Source organism: Hoplias malabaricus, chromosome 8 (assembly GCF_029633855.1).
Source record: "Hoplias malabaricus isolate fHopMal1 chromosome 8, fHopMal1.hap1, whole genome shotgun sequence".
Taxonomy (NCBI): Eukaryota; Metazoa; Chordata; class Actinopteri; order Characiformes; family Erythrinidae; genus Hoplias; species Hoplias malabaricus.
This window is the reverse complement of record NC_089807.1, coordinates 35050872-35075421: the sequence shown is the minus strand read 5'-3', so window position 1 is coordinate 35075421 and position 24550 is coordinate 35050872. Positions and strand designations below refer to the sequence as shown.

At 38.0% G+C, this 24550-nt stretch overlaps 1 protein-coding gene across 3 annotated transcripts in view; it reads right to left on the bottom strand.

Moving 5' to 3' along the window:
- The window catches only part of ndst2a (N-deacetylase/N-sulfotransferase (heparan glucosaminyl) 2a), a 160283-nt gene that overhangs the window by 106037 nt on the left and 29696 nt on the right, over positions 1-24550 (bottom strand). For 2 of the 3 annotated variants that reach the window (XM_066678766.1, XM_066678765.1), the window contains exon 3: positions 3427-3444. The exons of the other annotated variant lie outside the window; for it this stretch is intronic. The gene's annotated coding sequence lies outside the window, so the exon portion shown is untranslated. The remainder of the gene's footprint in view (positions 1-3426; positions 3445-24550) is intronic. 3 annotated transcript variants of the gene reach the window in all.

Here is a 24550-nt window from a genome sequence, read left to right as displayed (position 1 = left end):
CAAGCCTCCACTCAAACTGAGTATGTTATTCTTTTAAAATTGTGCAAATGCTTATATGTCTCGGCTGCCCTTGTAGTTGAGGCCTAATAGAAAGGCTGTGGATGAGGTTTGGAGGTGGTGAACATAGGGCTGGGCAATTATTTAAAAATTAATTTAAATCGACATTCAGAACTGTATCGATTATTCTTTTAATTCTGTTCATGTTTTTGTTTTTTTCTCCTGGTAATCATGTTAATACATTCCTCACTGTGTGTTCATGTACTGTCCCTTTAAAACCGCGCTACCATGCAAGTAGTCACATGATTCAGCCCCATCCAATCTGCCACATGGAAGCTACATGGAGGAGAATCTAAACACAGAGGTCGACCGAGCAACTTGAGCAGCTTGTACAAAAGACAAGTGCTGTGTCTGTCGTTTGGACACATTTTGACTGACGTTAATCATAATCAAGGTAAAATGGTCAAATAATCATGATTGTGATTTACAGGCACATTACCCAGAAGTAGCTGCACATGTGGACAAGTTTGCACCCAAATTATAACTACTGCGCTGCAAGTGTGCACACGTCTGCACGCATCTATTATAGGATCCACAACAAAGGAGGCAAAGAACAAAGAGCAGAGTTTAAAAAGAACAGAGCCTCATATATTAATGCTTTCCACAAAGTGCACTAGTGCTGAGCGCTGACTGAAGGTGTGTTTGGTAAAAAGACTGATTTTAGAGCGAGATAACTGATGGAACGGGGGAGGGAGTGGAAGCAAAGAGCTCTGCAGTCCCACAATCATAACAATGACAGATCTTTGAGAGAGATTACAGTGGTCCATGTCGATTTAAGGATTTGTGCGTCAGGACTACGCAAACATGGCTAGGGTGGGTTTACCAAAAAAATGTTTGTTAAAGGAAAGAAATCCCAGAGAGAGGGGCTTTGAAATGGCACCCCTAGCATGACCAGGCCTATCTGCACAGTGAAATCAATAGAGTAGGGCACTTGCAATGAGTCACGCGCCTATCTACGGACAGGTCTGTGTGTGGTAGAGTGACACTCGGTGGAGCCACATGTCTTTTTAATGAGTGCAGGGGAGTTGTGTACGTTCTGCCCTGCAGGAATTCCAGTAGGCTCTCCACAAGTACAAGTTTTAGAACATGCACTAGCAGATATCCATAATTTAGTGCTATTAAATAACTTCATTTAATTTCCATGAGTGCACGTGTGTGCCGCGGTTGACTCATGAGGAGGCAGTACTTGTGTGCACACAAAATGGCCTCCCCTCACCTCTATCTTCTCCTCAAAGCGCTACAGCCAGAGGTTTCCTACAAAACATGGCATGAATGCCCTAGGTTCCCTAACTTTTTCTGCAGTGCCCTACATTTGTAGAAGAGAACAGTTGAGGACCCCATGAACAGGTGTGTTTTCTTCGAGACTTCGTTGGAATTTATTTTAAATACTGTGATTCATACAAAACCGCAACTTCATCTTGAAATAAACATAATAATAAGCCAAACAAAACTTTGTGTTCGTGAGAGGCTTTTAGCAGCACATTCAGGGTGTCTCTCAAATCACTCCTCGTTCCCTACATAGTGCACTAACATTACATGTAAGGCATTACTGTGGGTTTAATCCAAAGACAAAATCCTTAAAATTCATTTAAATCCTTAAAGTCATGCAGATAGGGTTACTATAGCTATAATGAACTGTTTGACTGGTTAAAACGGCTAAGTTACCTCCCTATTATAGTGCGCTATAAAGGAAACATGGAAATTTGCGATAATTGCAGCTTGTCCGAGCACACAAGGCTAGATAGACGTCTTTGTGCGGAAGGTTAGCTGTAGCAGTTTTTTCAACAGATAAGCGGTGTGGGTATTTTACTCGGCAGGTTAGTATATTAAGTTGTTAGTGAGCGGAGGCTGATCCGGTCTGGGCGGTTAGGACAGTGAAGTAGAGTTTGTTACTATGGCAAACTAAAATTGGGCGGAGGGATTTACCAATTTTATTATTTTCACACTTTATTATCTGAACTGTACAAGGGGTCCTCGACTTACGATGTTGATCCGTTCCTACGTCGCGTCGTAAACCGGTTTTCGGTCTAAGTCGGAACATACGTACATACTGTACGTAAATAACATACTGTAAGCACTTATCCTATCCTAACACCTATCCTCCTCGGTCCCGAGCCGCGTAACCGTGTATTCTTCCGCCGCGTACACCTAACACGAAGTTCGCGTTACGACGTTTACGACGCAAAACCAGTCGAAACAAGGCTTTATACAGTAAATGGGAGATGTGTCATAACCACGAAACATCGGAACTCGGGACTGACGTAACCTGAGGACCTCCTGTATTTGTTTATGATTTTAAGTCCATCACCAGTGGTCTCCCATAGCACTCACAGAATGGACCCAAATAAACTACTTGCTCCTCCAAGACCACACCATGAAGTCAGCTTTCCAGTTCCCTTTGTGGAGAGGGACAGTGGCAAATTAAAATGAATTCGCCCTCATACGGTTGTGAGAACGAATACTGTGTTGTACATAGTTCTGCTGGTGATGCAGCTGTACGCTGGTGATAGATTTAAAACAACAACTACAAGAAACACAATTCAACTCAAACAAGAAGCTTTTGAAAATGCAGCTGCATTCAGTCTCGTCCAGACCGCAGGTGGCAGCTTGTAATCTGTATTTCAGTCAAATTCTTGCATTTTTCTCCCTCAGGGACAACAACTTTTTGCACTTGATACAAGCTCCTGTGGTTTATCAGTTGAAATCAATTCGAGCAACTGTAAACGAAGCAAGCCACCGGCTTTATTAGAGCGTGTGATAGAGCTCATGGAGTATGAAATCACTTCCTGACATTTATCTGCAGTTTAGGATGTGATGTGACATCATCGGCTCATAACATATTTGGGAACCACAGGAACGCGCTACAGCGAGGCATATCTAATGCTAATACTTATTTTGATACCACTAATACCCTTAATGATACTATCATCATGCACCGCCACAAATATGTCCTAAAATAAATGACATTTCTTACATAACGGTCTGGTTTCAATTAATTAATCATATTTACTTTCCTGTTGTGAACTTTCACAGCGTTTATGCAAATGGTGTGAATTTAGTTCATATTCATCAGCTGAGGTGAGGAAAATAAATGTGAAGAAAACAGGAAGCATATAATAAAATAACAAATATAAATGTAATAGTGACATATAACAACACTTTAGTCCACATGTGGAGTCTTATTGCAGACACAGGTCTCGTGTTGTTACCTCAGGCTTTCGCTAGCAAACACAAAAATATAAACACCACACACCCCATACACACACAGAAAAACTGAAAGCTGCAAAAAGAACACAGATACTCCCAAGACACAACAGCATCATCACAAACACACATACACAACCCTAATAAAAAAACACAAGTACTCACTCAGTTTCAGGAACAGGGCTGGAAAGATAAATATAAAATGTCAGCCAGAAATAATTCCTTAGCAGAACTGCTCACTACTGCACTTTTTTTTCCCACAGGAGGGAAGAGCGTGAGCAAAGGTGAGATTTATGATGCACACAGGTAACAAGAATTAACACATAACCAAGTTCTCTTTGGCCCCTCACCAGGAAAACAGAATAGTTGGTCGTTTTTAATTAACACCATAGACATGCTAACAGACAGGTCTACATAATACGATCAATAACTGCATATCTTCCAGAGAAAGAAACGCACATATTCATGAATAAATTAATGTTTTCACACAATGTACAAATGCTGTATACTGTATATCTACCGATTTCCATGTAGAATGTGAGGCAAATTAAACATATGTTTCTGAAAAGCCTAGTAATTACAATTTATTTAAAGTGCTCCACAAACAAAAAACAAAAAGCTAGACGAGACAGAAAATTGGTTTGTTCCAAGCCAGGGACAGATTAGCAGTTGGGCCACACAATGTTGAGCAAACGCTACCACAGCAGGGTCCCACAAATGCACATCTCCACACGGGCTCCATTTCTATGCGATAAAATTGCCCAGATATGTCAAACGAACAAAGCGGTATCAGCTATTCTAAATTGAGAAAAAGGAAAGAGCATGCTTCAAACACAAGGCAAGGCTTTCCTTCTAGGGATTCAGTAATTACTTCATTTCACTGCTGCAATTAGTCAGGCCTTAAAGACTTATTCATAGGTGTAATTGCTCGAATAATTCTTCATATTTTGCCGCATTCCACAATAGATTCTCATTTATTTCGACACATCCATCCGTAACCACAGAGAGAATTTATAGGTGAAGTTTGTTTAACACCCCCTTATGTATGTATGTAAGGCTCTTATGCATACATTTATATAAAGAAAGCATGCATTCTCAGTCGTACTGTATCACTGCATTGCCCTCATGGTTTCATTTGAAAAAGCAAAGAGATGCATCAGAAAATCAATAACCGTCCAGGTTTGATGTGCATCATTAAGATTTTAAAGATCACTGTTAAATATTTTGCATCAACTTGCCCTTCTCAGTGATTGTTTAACTGAAAATATGAGTCAAATGACTGCAAAGCAGTTACATTTACTGGGAATATTTCATGAAAAACTAACTGTCATGTCATTAGAGGCATAAATAAAGCAAGGATTTCATAATCTCTCTCTGTATATATAAGCATATACATTTATTAATGTGTAACAAAATATATATATTTATTTATGTATTTATTCAGAGAGAGCTTTAGTATCTGACACTGAAACTTTAATGGAGAACATTCCAAGAGTATCTGGCCGCTGACATGCACCACTCCCTGCCCCGGGAAAATGATACTGTAGAGGAACATTATTGGTCACTAAAGGTACAAACAGTGTAAATGTATCTTTAAAAGCACAACAGTGGTATTAAAGTCCAGTTGTGTTCCTGGGTACATTACATTCTCTTCTCCAGAAGGAGAGGTGAATATTTATAAGATTTCATTATAGAACTGTGTCAAATTAAAGAACATAAGACTTGGAGTTTAAATGGGGCGTATTAAAAATAAACAATTGTACAATAGGGTACAATCATGTTCCCTAACTAAAGGTACAGAATGTATACCCCTGAGTGTACCACCACAGAGACAGCAAGAGGTACCACCACAATGACAGTGTTTCTGATAGTGGAACATCACTTGCACACGGACTCTATGCCACAATGACAGAATCAGAACAGCGGAACGATTTGTTTGGTTGTTACTGCTTAATGAATTGAGAGAGATCTTTAAACAGCGTCATCTATATAGATTTCTGGTGCTATATATGGTGTGTGTGTGTGTGTGTGTGTGTGTAAGAGAGAGAGAGGAGAAAGATTGAGTGTGTGTAATTTAATATATATTTCAGCATAAATAAAACGTAATCTACCTTCTGAACATGAAGTGTTTATATTACTCAATAAAACGTCTAATGCGTCTCTAGATTCTCTAAAAGAGTGAATTATGAAAAGAATATATTATCTATAAATTATATATATATATAAACCAGTACATACTGTATTATTTTCCACTTTGTAAATGAACACGGAAGACAGTAAATTATGTTCTAAACAAAGTAGTGTTAAACAAACCAGAATATGTTTTATGCTTTAGTTTCTTCAAAGTAGCCACCATTTTGCTTTGATGACAGCTTTGCACACACTCTGCGTTCTCTAAATCAGCTCCATGAAGTCATCACCTGGAACGGTTTTCAGTGAACAGAGTTAATTTGTAGAACTGCTCGCCTTCTTAAACGTGTTTGAGACCATAACTGGGGTCGTGCAGAGGTAGGGCGAGTACGCAGTTCTATACAGTTAATAATCCAATTCCGACAATGACTAATGAGAAGACGTGTCTAAATTTTGACTGGTACTGTATAATGGAGGATACACAGCCTTTCTATTCTACATTCTGAGTTTACACTCAAACTCATTTTACTTCACTTGGTGGAGGGAAACAAATGCTGGCAGTGCAGCGGAATTTACTGAAGCTTTTACATAAGATTTATCATTTTAGCATACAAACAGACTAACTGTTCTGCTGAACCGCTGCAAAAGCATCCTGCACACATTCAAGCCGAGACAACTTATTATACAGCGACAATTCAGTTCAATGCCATTCCAGTGTTATTTCAGCAGTACTGTAGTTTGAAGAACGTTTGCCACAATAGACGTAAAACAGCCATAAATAGAAAGGAAAACAAGACAGAAAGATGCTTTAACTACACCGTGTTGAGGACACCTCAATTCAGCCTGTATATTTGCACATTTATTGTTGGCTGGATTGTGACACACACAGTAAAAATATCTCTGGAATAAAGCAGGTTTATTATTATAAAGCCATCATGACTCAGAATACCTTGCCTATTGTTTGCATTCTTCAACTTATCCTAACGTGCAATCAGACCAGTACACTGATGCGTTAACTACCCCCTCGTCTGACTGAACATCTTGTCATAATCACTTATTAAATTTTTCCACTGTATAATGTACTATGCTTGATCTGCTAGAAACTATGTTCAGCTTAATTTGTCACTGTCCATCTTTAAGCCGTACATGAATCAGCAGGTTTGAGCGAATTATTTCCTGGCATACGGTCGTAAAAGAGCCAGCTCCAAACTTTTTCATGAATATAGCTTATTTTCTAATACAGTATTATTATTATTATTTTTTTAAAAGCTAAACCTCTGATGAACGAAACAGCAACACAGTGAAAACTGGTATGAATAGTGGTCTTAACCTCCCTCCGCAAAGGCCACTGTTAAAAACAGACTTGGAGGGTGTTTTTCTCCTACGCGCATTAACTAAGAGATGTGAGGGCGCAAGGGTCAGAATACTCCAGCAGCAAGACTGACCTCCTTGGCTTTGTATGAACATGTTGTGTTGGCCAATTTAAATGCCTGGGTATTTGTGCATGTGTGTTTTTTGTGTGTATGTAAACTTTAAATAAGAGCAAATGTGAATTCGGAATTAGAGCTGTGTCAGTGTTGCATATTTGCACTTCCAATCTCATTGAATCAGTAATGACTCGACTCTCATTGAAACAGAGGCAGGTGGAAAAACTAATAAACATACACACTTTTTGTTGATACAAAAACTCCATTCAAAAGTTTGGAATCTTTTAATAAACTTGTTTAGTCACATGTATACTATGATTCTTTATTTCAACTACTTAATGATGCGTCTACTCTTTACAGATTTCAACTAAGCTATGGGCCGCATGTTGGCACTGCAGGTAGTGTTGCTGTCACATAGCTCCAAGAGTCTTTCGCATGCGCTGCACAGGCGCTGTTTCACACCTAAAGCATACATTTCACCTCCCGCTGCGAGAGCACACCTGAGACAGAGCATCTCTCGCTATGCGCTGTGTGAAAGTTTCTCTAGGGATTCTCCTAGGGAGTTTATATATGAAAGAGGCATATGTAAGGACCAGTCAGCTAATTTAATGTTGCTAATTTTTCTCAGGTGAAAACTTTCATTTTATTGTTTGCATACTGCTGTTATAATTAAAAATGTTATGCAATAAATGTTACCTTTGTCAATAATGTTAATACAGGGTATTTTACCTTTCTGTATCTTATAAATATGTATATTGGCACCAGCAGATATGTACATATAACGTTAGATATTATATGGGCTCAGAATTCCCATATTAATGCATCCCTAGATAACATGATTACAGAAAATGAAAACATGTATAAATAAAAATAAATGAATGAATGCATGAAAGAATAATATTTTTAGAAAGGTGTAAAAATGAAAGAGGTTAGTGTCTACAATTAGAGATGCAAGAATACAGATACTGGTATCAGCCATTTGCCCAATAATGTGATTCCAAATGAAATTATTACACAATCTGTGATGGCAACCCAAGCAAAGCGGACTGCAGGGAGAACCCGAGAGCAGTCAGAATGCTGCACTGTCTTGACTGTCCTTGAACAAGGTGGGTTTTTCTTTACCCAAAGTGTATTTTCCTCCAGGAAATATTTTCCTGTTTGTGCCAACTGTTAGTTGCCAGACTTGGTTTTTCCTCAAACTAAATTACACATATATCTCCTTGTTATATCTAACTTAGCTCCCAAATGTCTCATAATTGATGCATGTATCTATAGGTTGATAACTTGATATAATGTGTTTTTAAATACACAGATACTTATCAATAGAATATTCAATTATTAGGAATTATTGAAAACAAGTTGTAACAATAAACAACAACAATAAGCAAAACAGAGCAGAGGATTACAAACAAACCACTTACTATCAATCTTCTACTCATCATTATTAGGCTGCCTGACTGATGGACATCCAGCTGAAGATAACTACAGACCAAAAGCACTAATGCAGCACAGCACTGCCGTCCTCGGAGTGAAGAGGGAAAAATACTTGACTTTAAAGCCACACACTATCGTGCAGAAAAGAGCCCGTGAGTACTCTAAACATCCCCATCCACACACGGGAAAACTCCGCCAGATGCTGTGAACAACACGGCACACTGCCAAAGAGTTAAACGGAAGAGAAGGTAACAAACTCCTAAAGGGAGGTAAATGCATAAACAAATTATAGCTAATGAGCATGCAAAGAAAAAAAAAAAAAAGTTACATCAGTAGTTCTTGGTAAACGCAGAGGTCATAGTTTAAAATTGTGTCAGCTCTTGTGGGGTTGAGTGACCTTGATTAAGACCTCACTGTATCGATACCCAGTGGGAACTCCTGCAGCTGAGAGAATCTCTGGCCTCCTTCACACACACAGTTTGGTTTTTGTGCACTGCTGGTTTGTAAAATAACTAACGTCCAGTATACACCCGAGTACACACATCCTATAAAAATTCTATAATCTTAATCCTGAATAAAAAGGCCACCCTACACTTGAATGCTATTCACTGCACTAAAATTCAAACTCACTGTTCTTAATGAATGTGATCACAGCCATAACATTCACAACATGCCACTCAGCATTTTTCACGATGTTACATTAAACCCACCAAGACCTTCGACACTGATATTGTTTTAATGCTTTATACTGGGAAAGGCAGTGAATCTAAAGCCTATTAAAAGAAAAAGAGTCTGGTACCTCACAACGCAGCTTACAGAGAGAAACGTTAGTTAGCTGAGACCATATTAGAGATGTCACAAGAACCGATATTTTTGTACCATGTACCAGACAAAATGGTTCTTGTTTCCTGTGGTACTGGTGGAACAGAAGGTTGCACAGATCTCCCAGATAACACAAGCCTACACGCTAATAAGCAGAGAAAGCTAAAACAACACCACCAACAAGAGTAATGGCGTCGACAGGAGAAGAAGGAAAAAAAAAAAAAAAAAAAGTTACATACAGAAATATTTTGCATTTGAGTCTAACAACCGAACAAAACTACTGGGTCACGAAGCCTGAAGAGCCCAGAAGTGACGCACATACAAACCAGCGCTTACGATACCTTAGGCTGTTCCTTTCGAAACGAAACCAATTTTGAGTCTTTCCGTCAAACCGTTTGTTAGTAATCCTCATGTTTGCGTAAAAAGTACTAGCAAAAGGTTTACAAAATGTACAAAAAAATTCAAAAAACAATTAAGATACAAATGCTCTCAGCATTCCAACGGGTTAGAAACTACAGTAGACAAAACAAACAAAAAATAAATAGATTATTAATCAAATTGTACATTTTTTTTCTGGACTTTTTTATGTTGACATTCATTCGTTTAATTGATTTATTTATTTTTTGTTGTGGTATCGAAAATCGTGGTATTGGTACCGACTTATATATTTCTGGTATCGTGACATCCCTAGACCATATTTAGATTAGATCTTTTCCATTAAATATGTACCACAAGCTTTGTAGAGTGTAAATAACCATAGGCTTATTCTTTATGGCCACGTTATATTCTGTATTTGCAGTTGATATAATGGACAATTCATAAAGAGAGCAGTGTACATACAAAACTAATATGACTGCAAACACTTAGCTTAACACACCAATCACCTCAGAATACACCAAACAGAAAGTACATCAAAGCCTAACCCAAAGAGCAAAGAGGCGCACATTCTTTCCCTCTCACACACATACACACACATAAGCACCCACCCAAACCGTACTGACATTTTGCTCTATGAGCCTGCAATTAGTCCCATTTATGAAGCTGCTCTGAAAGAACAGTGTAATAAATGGCAATGAGGTGACGCTAATGTGTCTCAGTTCTTCTATCCTTTGCCGAACTCTGCAGCACTGAGCCCTGGATGAGCATGCTGGGTTTACAGAGAAAGAGAGAAAGAGAGCAGATATGCTTTTCCATTTTACCCCCGTTATGTCCATGTCCCCACATAGCAAGCTGCTTCTTCAAGTTATTGTTGTTCAGTGTGTACCTACAGTCCCCCTCCTCCAACTGTCTGCCCCTATGCTGATCTGTCACAGGAAATTAAACTTCCACCCTCAGACCACGCTGGGGCAGACCACTGCCTGCACGCCAGCAGCACACAGAGCCACCAAAAACACAGTAAGTGGCGAGAGCTGCTGCAGCACATGTGCATGTCAACCAGGATTTTATTGTTGGTTTTTTTTTAAACATGGATTCAAAATGTCTACTCCATTTTATATTGAATAATAGCAGTCTAGGATTGGTCCAATCTTGAAATAAGGTCTATGGAATGCATTACACATTCAAATTAAAAGTAATTTCTTTTACATTCTATGAATATATATAATTAATGTACAGTGATTTCTCAGTTAGACTTTCTATCTCTGATTTAACCACCTAAACTGTTAAGACTTAATAAATTGTTGACAAAATAGTGTTATTAATCCAGTAGGATTTTACCATGAGTATCTATGACCTGAGGGCATTAATTATGAAGTCTAAACAGCTGAACATCTCTCATGTTCAGTCCAATAACTTAATGACACAACCTTCTTATTATGACAGCTGTGTACTGGGTTGTTACTGTTGTACAGTACAGAGAAGCTTCTGGTTGTGAAAGAGTGAATCAGGACTTTTTCCAAGTGGCTCAAAAAACAAACTCATTTGGTGACATGCAGCCTGAGTTTCACAACACAGTGTTACCGAATACATTTTAATTCTTTGTTATGTAGTAATTAATGGCTCTTATGCGTCAAAGTCAAGCACAGACCTAACCACTAAATGAAGTACATTCTAATCCACATCTGACTCATGAAACGTTCTTTTTACTCAGTGGAAACTCGCAGAGATTTGAGTGCAGTTGATGAATCAGCTTCGGTGTATGAAATAAGGTATCACTTGCCTGTGCTTCATTTACAGTATAATTTACAGGAAGTATACACTAATTAATATAGATACAAATTTTCTTTAGATATATTAAGAATGTTAAATTGATTTGATTGTGTACTGTGATTGTTTTCCTAAAACATTATTTATTTATTATAGATGCTTTTATTGCACTAGTTCTCTTTGTTTTAATTTTTTAGGATTGCGTTAGTGTACAAAATAAACTCACAATGTATCAAAATGTCTTTAAACCTTAAATGGAACTGTGTGCAGTGTTTGTTTCCATCAATGTAGAGGTAAAAAATAACTATACCTACATTTTAAATTGACTGCTGTGTACAAATTTAGTATATACACACACATTTTTAATTTTTGTTGCAACTTTTGCTGCAATTGATGATACTGACACTTTTTCAAGCATTTTTTCATTTATTTAAACCTGTACACACATTTACATGCACTTATACTAGCCATGAGTTGGCTGTAGAGATGCAGAAAATATCAAATTTAATGATCCATTTTAAACCAATTATCAGTTATAAATTGTTGATTTACTTTGCCACTGATACAGTTTTACAATATCAGTTAATATTCAGGTTAACACTGATGAAGCCATAGAGCCATCTACCAAAAGATCCAGAAACAGACCCAGAGAACTTCAGGTTGAGATAAAGCCTCTTGACGTCCTAGTCCAACCACATTACAGTCCCATCACTGCTCCACTCACTCCTTATTACTCTCAATTAAGATAGGGCACCATCAATTAAACTACACACTTTAATCTGTGCACCACAGCGTGAGGTGAAGGGGGAGCAAAAACGGCTTCACAGACTGGAACTTGAACTCAAAGTGTAGGAACATGAGAAGAGAGGGGGAAAGAGAGAGAGAGAGAGAGAGAGAGAATAGCTGAAACAGAAGGGAGTGTATAAAGAAGAAACACAAGGGAGAGTATAAAGACAGCAGCTCTGTGGAGATATTGTCCTTATTTAAATAAATAAATAAAACCCCTAATAAATAAATAACTTTTCCCACAAGCCAAAGGGTCTCGGCTCCAACTGGAATCTCATTACTCCACTCTCCAGGCAGCAGAGAAACTATTAACACAACAGCTGGAGAGCAAAACAGAGAGAGAGGGAGTGAGAGAGAGACTGTGTAAGAAAGGAAAAAGTAGTGACAAAGGGAGATGAGAGCGGAGATGGAAAACAGAACAGAGAAAATACAAGTTTGTTTTGCCATGATTTTAAATCACACTTAATCCTCTGCGTCTTACTGTCTCATACACCAGGGGCGGTGGGGGGTTGGGGGGTGAAAGACAGACACAGTGAGAGAGACAGACAGGCAGGCCTCAACACATCACTATGATATCACATCTGTGCTAGTCTGTCTGTAATAAGTGAAAAAGCCCGCTAGAGTTTTTGTTTATTTTGGTTTTCATGTTTCCGGTACATATTGTCTCATTTGTCTGGTCCCTGAATGCTCAGTTCTTTCTACTTCAGTGATGCAAATGAGATATTTCCCTTTGTCTTTCTACTCGGACGACTTGCTTCTCCAGCGGACATTAAACTGAGCTAATTTATGCCCCAGATGCCTGTGGTTTCACGTAGGCGACAGAACTGTCAGTCAAATTGACATTAACTGAAGCAGAATGGACTGATTCTGATGTGCTGTTAACTGCATGGCTCACTCCTCAAACGTGATCAGAGGGTGGCATGATCAAAGATGGCTGACAGGCAGCTTTCCCTGGCAAGCACAACCTTCGCCGGAGCTCGTACGGGCTTGCAAAGATGCGAAAAGCGCAGAGTGCTTGATCGGAAAAGTAATTCCATGAACTCTGAGTGCATACTCCGCTAAAGCAAGCAGGCATGAGCGACAAAAACAACCAAGCAGATCAACACACATACAGTAGCACTAACCATTAAACTAAGCTTGGAACTAAGTGTAACAGGGAGGTAGTTTCCCCTTTGTTACACTAAGAGAAGACACTTGAGGCTCTGAATTATATTTCCTTTAACCTCTGCATTTTAGTTTTCAGGGTGTTGGTTATGTTTTAAGCTTTTGTGTTCTGATACAAACAAGACGAGCTGTTCAGCCACTGTCTTTCTGTTCATTTGTTTGGTCTGTAACCATGACAACGGCGCTCTGATTGGTCGGCCTGATTTTTAATGCATCCATTAACGCAGAAAATAGAACAGGTTCTAATTCAAAATCTGACGCAGCATCACGGTCTGTCCGCTTCGGGCTCATTCTGAAGGACACTTAATATAGTTTATGTAATTTAAAGTTAATATACTTGTGTTTGTTTAGCGTGCAAAAATCAGACTCGGGGTGAAAAGGCCTTAAGTCATCCTATATGTGCTCCATCACTATAGAAAATGCAGTGCCATTGCTTTACAGTTCAATGCTGAGGGGCATATACACCCCTAAATTTGACATTAGGCATCTAAGGCTCATGTGCACTTGTTTCGGATTATCCCTACTTTAATTTTTATTCTATATTCAGTGCATGCCTATGGAGACTTTACAACCCCAATGAATGTGCATAACTGACTGATAGTGTCAGAAATTGATGCCTTAAAAGAATCTAAATTTAAGTCATTAAAAGGGGCATGTGGATAATATATAATAATTATCAAAAAAAAAAAAAAAAAAAGTAATAAGAAAGAAAAAGAACAAGACAAAAATATAATGCAGAAAAAAGATAGTGAGATGATGACTTGTGGAGCAGAGTGTGAAAGTGAATGGGTAATGTGAGTGGTAAAGGTTAAAGAAGAGAAGGTGAAGGAGAATTCATGAATGAAATTAGAGCTGGAAGAAGAGAGTGAGTAAGAGAGAGGAGCCTTTGGACAATATTTGATTTTTATCTCAAAAATATCTAAAAAATTTAAAAAGTGTCCATATGGTATAAATCTAAATTTATTAATTCATTTGATGTTGCACTCTACTTACACCATACACCTGTCACAATAGCCATTTTTTGTTGTCGATATATCGTCCCAGAAATAACTGCGATAAACCATATTAAAGTCTTTTTAGAGTCATTTTATACCACAAGTTAGGGTTAGGGTTATTATAGCATAATAATGTATTTACACTCATTTAAAGAGAAACAGATTATTTATTACTTATTTATTTTTCCTTTATCCTTTTTTGTTTGTTTGTTTTTAAGCAAAAATTAATCAGAAATATTCAAACATTGGAATATAGAATGTTCCAATATCCTAATTAAATTAAACATAAATGAAATAAAAAACAAACAAAACAACATAACTGCCCCAGAACAGACCAGAGAAAACCATACAACAGAACAAACAATAACATGACTGGCTAAAATACTGGTGACTACTCTTATGAAAACAACCACACAAGTAAACACAGCAGGCAACACTGAGGTCAGCAAAAATGATACAGGAAAAGGAAATGTGCATATGTTCTGTGAAAGCTGATAATGTAATTATTGTGACAGGCCTAACTCCAACTCAATTATATTAATCCCTTGCCTCTTTCTGTAAAATCATCCTAATCTACAGTTAGTTTAAAAAATACAATGAAAAAGATTGCACTTGGCTATAAGCTACACAAACATCAGCAACGAATTATATATGCATATCTAATTTGAAACAACATTTAAACGTTTTGTAATGTAAATTTCAGTCTGCTGTGCTCAACTGATGTAGAATACTAAAAATTAAGCTAGTAGTTTTCAACTGGACAGTGACGGGATATATGATAAAGAAAAGTGAAGAGCTAAATATTCTCCGCATTAGTGTGTGCTGGAGGCATGCTACAGCTATATGTTTGTAGGTTGAAACTTGAGTGTTCCTCAAGCTCCTGAGAAACTTTATACAGTGGAACCTCTACTAACGAACGCCTATACTAACGAACTTACCAAGATACGAACCGGGCATTTGAATATTTTTTTTGCCTCCCCCAACATACCATGACTCTAGAAACGAACCCGAGCCTCCGCTGAGCCGGCGGCTGGAAACGGCCACTGACCCCAATAGGCGAGTCTCCCAGCGCGCCCAGACTTGAGTGAGCTTTTAAGATTAGCAAATTGTAGTTTTAGCAATTTAGCATTAGTGTAAATAGCAGATATCGAAATTCGTGCTAAGTTAAGCCGTATCTACGCTTCGTCTCCCCACATTCACCCGCCTACTCTCCGTTATTCCACCCACCTCCCACCATCACGCCTTCAAGGTAGCGATATGTAACCACTTTATTTCTTTTTTATTACTGTTACCACTGTATTTCTTTTTTTATTTTTAGTAATGATGCATGTATTTTTTTCTACTAATTTGAGAGTTTTGTAAACATATATCAGTTCAAAATGGGTGACTTTCGGGGTGGGGGCTGGAACACATTAATTGCTTTTCCATTATTTTAAATGGGGAAAATTGACTCAAAAACGAACTTTTCCACTTACGAACCAGGTCACGGAACGGATCAAGTTTGTAGGTAGAGGTTCCACTGTATATATATTTGACTTTACACTTTCAGCCACTAAGACAGAGTTTTAAGCAGCCATAGACCAAGAGAGTACTAGTTTTACTTTGACATTTTTGGTTCCAGTTTGTCTGGGAAAATTTACACCATCTCAGAAGCTTCACAGAAGAACCAAATAAAGAGCAGGTTTCCTAGACCATGTGATGTAAAGATCTGGGGATCAATTAATTTGCAAATACACCGACAGTGTGAGAAAAGCTACACGTCCAAACAAGAGATTGTTCAGACAAACAAATCTACCAGTCTCTGGAGGTATTTCAAAACTTTGACGCTGATTACCACACGCCCGTGTTACCGCAGCTTAGTTGGATTATCAGTATACGCCAGTTGTCAGATTGACGGCTCACTTCTCTAAATAAGGATGCTGCTAGAGCACATTCAATAAGCAGCCTAGCTTTTAGAGCTCCAGGCACCACAACTGGTTTATATACACCCATTACACATAAGACAGAAATGCCAACAAAGCTACACTGGAGGACATGACCAAAACAAGGGAATGCAGTCGTCACCGAAGGACCAATCACATGTTCAGTTTGTCAGACTCTGAACAAATTCTTACACATGCTGCACTCTTTCCTTTACAAACACACTCATCAGAGAGAGCGAGAGACAACCAAATATTTACACCTCATCCTCTTCCACTTTTATCTGCACAGCTGCTTTACAGTCACAGCACTGTACATTACTGACCACAGAGTGGAGCAGAAGACAGGTGAACGCAGTCATGCTCTGGCTGGTTTTACAGCTTGTAAAATGAGTGTAGACCTAATAGTTCCCTGGGGTCTTAATGAAATGTCTGGGACATGCTTTGGTCAAAATACCAGAGGGACCCAACAACACAGCACTGTTTTTACCCTGTCTAAACCTTCCTGTTTAGAAGGGCCTCTTTCAGCACACTGACTTTAGCTATTTTTCACTTGATAGTGTTTACTCTATTCTTATTTTTGTCAGTACACTGCACAGGTTTGTTGTGGTTGTGTTTCCTCTGTTTAAAGTGGTCTTTTCATTCTCACAGAACAGGTGTCCAGCGGTGTAATTGTAGATTCTCACATGAAAAGGTGGAACGATCCTAAAGCCTCTGCGCTCTATTTAAGAAGCGACACAAAATCAGAGCAACGTCTTTCCTTTCCCTCTTTTTCTTTTATTTTTGATTAATGTTGTTTAATTTCTATGGCCCATTTGCTATCTCAGATTTTATCTCATTATTATGAGATACTAAGTCAATATGTTGAGATACTATCTCAAAATATTGACTTAGTACCTCAAAATAACACAACCCAACCTGCAAACAATGACATAGTCAAAATGAGATAGTATCTCTGTATCTTAAAATAATTAGATATTATCTCAAAATAACGACTTTGTATATCACAATTATGAGATCGTATATTGAAATAGTGAGATAGCAACCTACACACTAATGAAAAAAAGTATATTAATATTATGTAGTGGAAATATGTTTGCGGGTTGGTTTCAATCTGACAACAGATTTTCTTTCCATAGCATGTCCCCTTTAAAGAATTCCAAACTCTCTCACTTTATTGTTTATACTGTGGAATAGAGTGAAAGTGTCCCATATATCAATTTTGTACATTTCCAGTGGATTAGAAGTTGACATAATTTGTTTTTTAATGAAAGTAGTAGAGCGGAGCTGTCATTATCAATCATGTATATAATTAAGTTGAGAAATATGATGATATTTTATTGTGATCATGATAAATTACACTTCATTGCAGTATTTCTTCCATCCCATTATGGATTCCGCCAGTACTTAAAGAACATTCTGCAACTGCAGTTTTCATTACAGAGTGCATAATTAGGCCTATTCAGCTGAATTTAGTGTGAGGCAGAATGCACAAAAAATTAAGAAAAAAAATAGTACACAATTACCACCATTTGTTACTACTTGAAAAGTGCATAAAACACATGCATAAATCTTTAGAGATGCAAGAAAAGCATTAGAGTGGGGTGTTTGTTCTACATTTAGAACATCTCTTCTGGGAACGCTAAAGGACATATTCAACTCTCACTTAATTCTTTTATATGATGATGATGATAATGATGCATGAGGGCAGTTCTGATTCTCCTACTGAGATTTATATTAGAACTTTTTTAAAACATATAAAATAACATTAGAAAGCCTAATGCTGCCCTCAAGCCTGAAGTTACCCAAATAGTTCAATAAGAATAAATCGGTGTAAAACGCACTGTTAGTTAAGGATTGACTTTATGTTCACTGTCAGAAAACTTGTCACCATGGTGGTACCCCTTAAGGGTATATATTTGTACCTTTAATTAGGGAACATAATTTTTCCTTATTCTATTATAATTGTGTTGATTTCATACACGATTTCTTCTCACTATATTATGTTTTTGTTTTATGGATGCTCTGATATTCTCCCAAAATGTAATACCCCATTCATACATGGATAGACTTTCCATGGGTGTTCCTGTTTGAGTTTAAGATGCCTAGTGATGGACTGGTGGTCCTGCCTTTCAGCTAATGATTCAGTGTAGGCCCTGGACCCACAGCAGAAAACGAATGAATAAATGTCAAATTATTTAAGCCTATTTTTTCCTTAAAGCACCTTAGAATATTGCCTATTTGCTCCTTATCTAAAACTTGCACTCAAACATATTGATATGAAACACATAGACTCTTCAATATATCTGGCAATTGCTCTGAGATTCAGCATATCACAACCTACATTTGCCACTAACAACTAATGAATTGGCTGTGTGTGATGTGTAGGAGGACAGTTTGCTAGATTCTTATTGTGAACTGGTAAAGAAACCACAGGGCTTGTATATAAATACCAGGGCTTGTTCAGGGCTTAGGAATTCATGATTAAATCAGTATGTGTCTTTACTCAGCACCAACATTAAATTAACATTAAATTCTAAGTGGATTCATATGAAAAAGAAGAAAGTATCTATGCATCATTTCACCTTCACTGCCATGCTGGGTAAAGGCTCATTCCACAATAAAACAAGTGGGCCATGATCACAGCATCTTTACAGACAGTTCTGCTTTAATAATTTACTTGTCACAAATCATGAAACATGAATTATTAGTCCTTTTCATGGTGTTGTAATGTGGGGCGGGATGTTTACTGTCTACTCTGTGGCCTGTCGAGGAAGAGGCTTCTGCAGCCTTACGTATGGGGAATTTAACATCCGCCATCAGAAGTGACAGTCTTTACTCTCACCTGCTGGGTCTGGAATTAAAACTCTGCAAGGGGAGCTTTCATCTCAACCTGTCTCTCACAGCCACTATTTTTTGTTTTCAAGCTTCCCATTAAAATATTTTTTAATTAATCTATTTTGTTTTATATCTCTTTCTGCAAATTTCTCAGTCTCTACCCTGTCATTCAGATTCTACATTTTTCTTAACTGCCCAGTGATACGCACAAAACACTAGTATTGCTATTACACTGGTGCACATGAGGAGATGGAGTTTTGATACTTCAGGGAAGCGGTGAATAAATTAGAAGAGAAAATACATTTCCAAAGCAACAATCTGGAAAAGAATGTAAAAATATTAGTCTAAAATAAAAAGAGAGAATACTGATTTCCACTTCCTCTTGGATTGTTTTAGCATCAAGATAAAGGTGTGACATTTTAGCTTTCCAACAATAGATATGATATTAAAGCAGAGTTACCAAATAAGGTAAGCTATAGTTGAAGTGCAAAGCTATTTAAGTGAAACATTCAATAAACATTTCAAATCAAAGCCTTTAGGAAGAGTGTTAAATCTGAGAGAAAAGTGGGGGGAGGGTGACCGTGTAAGGTACAATCCCTTTCTTTCGTCTTAACAATGTAAAATATCAAAATTCTGGTGTACCCTGGTGTATCAGAAAGCAATGTTATCTTCCTACAGTGAAAATTGGAATTCAGTTAAGTCAATTATATAAACAAACATAAAAAAAAACACAAACTACAGCAAAACATAAGCATTAAAAAATATTCAGTAACTTATGTATGTATGTAAACGAAACAAATTACTGTATATTGCTGCACGAAAGCAGCTACAATGCACTGGCTGTTACAGAAATGGCTCCTTAATCCCTCATTAGTATTGTGCTATTTGGTGAGGCACTATATCGGCCACTAAGTAGAGCTAAGAAACAAAATTGAATTCGGACACTTCTGCTGTCCGTTGCTTAGTAACAGAGAAAGTCGCAATGTATTTTGGTCCACATTGAACTCATGTTGATGCTATGATGTTTACAATAAATTACAAGTGCATTGTGGGAGATTGTAGTGCCCTCAGAATCGACTTTACGATTCGGACGCTCAAAGATAAATAAACAAAGTACTCAACAGTGCTCTAATAGACTGTCACAGTCTCCTTGGTTATGGACATGGTGGTTGTTTTATTAAACGTTTTTCTCTTTTTAGAAAGCCTAACCACTCATTTGCAACAGATGTGTCAAGACACTGCACACAGTGAAAAGACTTGCAATAGGTTTAACAGCTTATCTGCATACTTAAGCCTACTAAGATGTCAGGATTATGGACAATATTGGGATAACAATTAATAAATTACACTGTAAGCAGCTCTATCTTGTAGCCTCATCATCTATCTCTTCCATCTCTTCCTGTAGTCACTGTTAAGAGTCGATCTGTAGTCTGTAGGCATTGAGAGAAAGGCTGGGCGATCAAGAATCAGGTCAGAGCTCTAAACCCTGCTAAAGCCCTCCAGAGACGGTCCGTTTGGAGGAGGCTCGTCAGGACTGGAGAGCACTCGAGTGAAGCACTGCAGAGAGACAGTGAGTGAGACACACACACACACACACAGAGAAAGAGACCTGAAAGTGTGATGTTGAGATGACGGTGGGCGGAGCAGACTACAGCAGTGAATGGTTATATTGATGATAAAGGTTTAAAAGAGAAGGTGACTGAAAGGAATAGAGAGAAAGCATGAGTGCAGATGAGATAAGGAGAGCGAACAGGTACATGGTTTGTAAATAAAACAATGCGACACCTTGTCGCATTCTTTCAAGCCAGACCTTTCTTCAGAGAGAGCAGGGTTTTTAAACTATTAGCAGCAACAGTAACCAGCAGCAAGACTTGCTCACATTCAGCCACATGCACGATAAAGAGTAAAGCAATATGGATAAAATGTTTTGATATTAACAATAAAATAATGATTTTTGAATACATTCACATCCAACATCAGAACTTTTAACAAAGTGACAAAAAACAGTGACGGGGACAGCATCAAAATAACTGATGATAACAGCAAGGACTATACCACCAAAGAATTTGATGACAACATTAGTACAACCAAAAGACAAATAAATAAAAATACACCACCAGTGGCAACATGCCGTGTACAGCAACAAGCTGGTGATTGGACATCAGGCGATCTTATATGTTTATGTTACATTTACATAATGTTTACATTATGTAGTCATCTGCCCCCACCTAACTTCATCAACACTACCTAATATTTTTTTACCTTAAAATTATAGCTTCAAAATCATTGTGATGCTCCACTGACCTGTAATAATCGACAATATGTTGTTGCTACTATGGACTCAGCACTGCAGAAGCTGCATTATGTAACTTTGGAGGTTTGGAAAGCACCTCCCTTACCCTCCCCACTGATTTTAGTACAGTGCTGTAAATATAATTCACACTGGAGAGGATGGGCACCAGGAGAGAGAGAGAGAGAGAGTGTGTGTGTGTGTGGGTGGATGGATGGATGGAGGGGAGGAATATCTTACCTAATGTTCCTTTAAATATTTATTTATAATTCAGTCATTCATAGTCTGTAAGCGCCTATCCAGTTCAGGGTCACCGTGGGTCCGGTGCCTACCCGGAATCACTGAGCGCAAGGCAGGAACACACCATGGAGGGGGGTATTTATTTAAAATGTAATGTTTTTAAAAAGTACTTTTAAAATGTTTTAATGGCATTTTTAAAATACAGTAGAACTTCTGTTTAACATAATAAAACTGAATAAGTGTTGTCACTAGGATTTGACGTATTGAAGTTTTGGGGGGTTTTTTTGTGGAAGATACAGTTTTAAGCGACAAAAAAAAAAATCATATAAATGAAACTCTGTGTCAGGAAGTTCAGGGACAGGCAAAGAGAAACAAGAACAATAGGTGATGGATAGCTGGAGATCTAGGGCAGTGTGTGTGTGTGTGTGTTGGGGGGGTTACTAAAGTGATGTGGGAAAAAGAGAAGGCTGGGAAAGAAAGAATGCCCACCTCCAGAGAGAGTGAGAGAGAGAGAGAGAGAGAGAGAGAGAGAGAGAGAGAGAGAGAGAGAGAGAGAGAGAGAGAGAGGCACACACACAGACTGCCTTATGTGCCCGTCAGCACCACAGTGCCACGCTGAATCTATTAAATTCAGCCTAGCTAACTTTATCTCCCCTGTGCTTGTGACAGCAACATCCTTTGGCCCTGGAAACATAAATCCTGCATCCCTGAGATGCTTCTGCAAATGGAACTGCACTGCTGTGTTAACATCTGCAACAGGAGAATTTATAGGGCTGTGGTCATGGTGACAGGGCAGTGGAGGTATGTATGGAGGGACTGAGCTGAAACACAAGACTAAAGGCACACTCAACAAGATGAGGTTAACTCCTTATTGAACCCACAATACAGAAACAAAATATGTACATCTAGACTTACTGAAGTATACCCTCGACTGATGTTACTGTCTGATGTGAAAATCTGGGCTACCTCTAGTGCATCTGACTGGTGGGTGAAGGACTTAATTGTGTTCATTTTGAAACTTAACTTTCAAGCACATGCTCAGTCACTCCAGTTTATAAATCACCAGCGCTTACAAATCAGCCCTGGAAGTCGATTTCATTCTCAAAATCCAAATAATCTCCAACATAATGGGCTCTGGGGCAGACCGCAGCTTGGTTTAATTTACTATTTTTGTTTTTGTTTATTTTCAGTTCTCAGTAAGGGCTTTTTGACAGCTTCATTGACTCTGCGTTGAGTTGTTGTCTCACAGTGGCAGGATGAACACAAATACCTCTTTATTAAATTCTGTTCTACAATATATTTTCCCTATATTTACTGTGGCTTTTACACAGTATTATATGCATGTTGTCTCAAAATGACTTTAGTTTTGGAGCTGTAATTTTTCCTGTAGCCACAAGTAATAAAAATATGACCATCTAAAGAATTGAGTAAACTGTAGAGCTGTGCGATATGGGGAAAAAAATTATATCATGATATTTTTTTTCTATATTAATTAATATTGATATTTATCACGATATAAAATTTTGTAACACAGTTACAGTTTTTAAAGAACATTATTCTAATACATGCAGACAGAACACACAATTTTATTACTATATATATATATATATATATATATATATATATATATATATATATATATATATATAGTAATAATATATATATCTGGCCTCAGTGTAGTTATACAATACACACACACACATATATATATATATATATATATATATATATATATATATATATACACATATATATATATATATACATATATATATATATATATATACACATATCTGTAGCCAAGTCTGCCACATCCCTGCTTCTGCAGTTCGGCATTAGAGGCCGAAAACTAAGGGCAGCTGTGAAGGAGTTATCAGAAAGAGCTAAAAGGTCTAGTCAGTGGTTGTGGATAAGGAGAACATAGGCTTGTTGAGAAAATACACTGTAAAAGGTTCTTTTGTGGTTGTTGGTGATGTAGCATGTAAAGTTCACATGGAACTGGTGGCACTGAGCATGCATTAACGGTGCCAGTGGGGCTAAATGCGGCCTTAGTCACCAGGGAGGCCAGTGCGGATTTACGGTTGTTGACGGTTAAGGGTAAGATGGGACTGTAAAGTTAGCTAAGAGGGAAGTGAGTCTGGGATGCCAGACTTCACTGTTGAGCCTTCTGGAGGTGCTGTGGGCTTAATTCAGCACAAAACTGATGAGGGAAAGTCCTTACCTGATGACACCTGTGAAGAGCTATTGATACAGTGGGTAGTTTGGGTACTCATGTGATGGGCTCAATGAATAACCGTACTTGTTAATGATAGCTGATTGTTGATCAGAACATGCATGGGCACAGCAACCTTAGTGGTTAGGTGTAGGAACAATGGGTGATAATAGAATTTTTAATGGCTGCAGGTAGCAAGAGAGTGGGGTGGGCCCTTTGTGAAGCTCTAATGGACTTGGCATAGGATATTTTACATTTTATCTTGTGTATGATTAGAATACCAGATTAATCCTTTATAAAGTGTTATAGATTATGAAAACGTTTTTAAAAAGACAACCAAAACAAATCATCAGGCTCAGACCGGACAGGGCTGGGTGTTTGGATCTCACATAAAGAGTTCCAACTCCGAGACGATGGTCTCCAGGATACCGTCTGTCTCAGAGCACTCAAGAAGGGAAGAGCAGAAAAAGGTCTCAGCATGTTCAGACAAGCTAACACTGGAATGTTGCCACACAAAACTCCCATATGTAGTCCTGAATTACACTGGACCCAAAAAAAAAAAAAAACTTCACACTATATGACCCTCTGTAGAGCCGGAACTGCTGCCAGAGAAAAGTGGGGATCACCAGGAGGTCAACAGGCTACAAAAGAGCCACGTCGAGACCAACCATCTGAGAACACAGTCTCAAACTTAAAGGCTCAGAGCCAGCAGCACCTGGCCAGCCACAGTCAAGAAAATAAAGAATGTAAGAACTTGGGCAGGGCAAAACGGATATAGAAACTGTACCTTGATATTTTGCAGGTTTTTGTCTGTACACAATATATCTCATGATACTCTTGCATTCTCTCTAATAAAGCATATATATATATATATATATATATATATT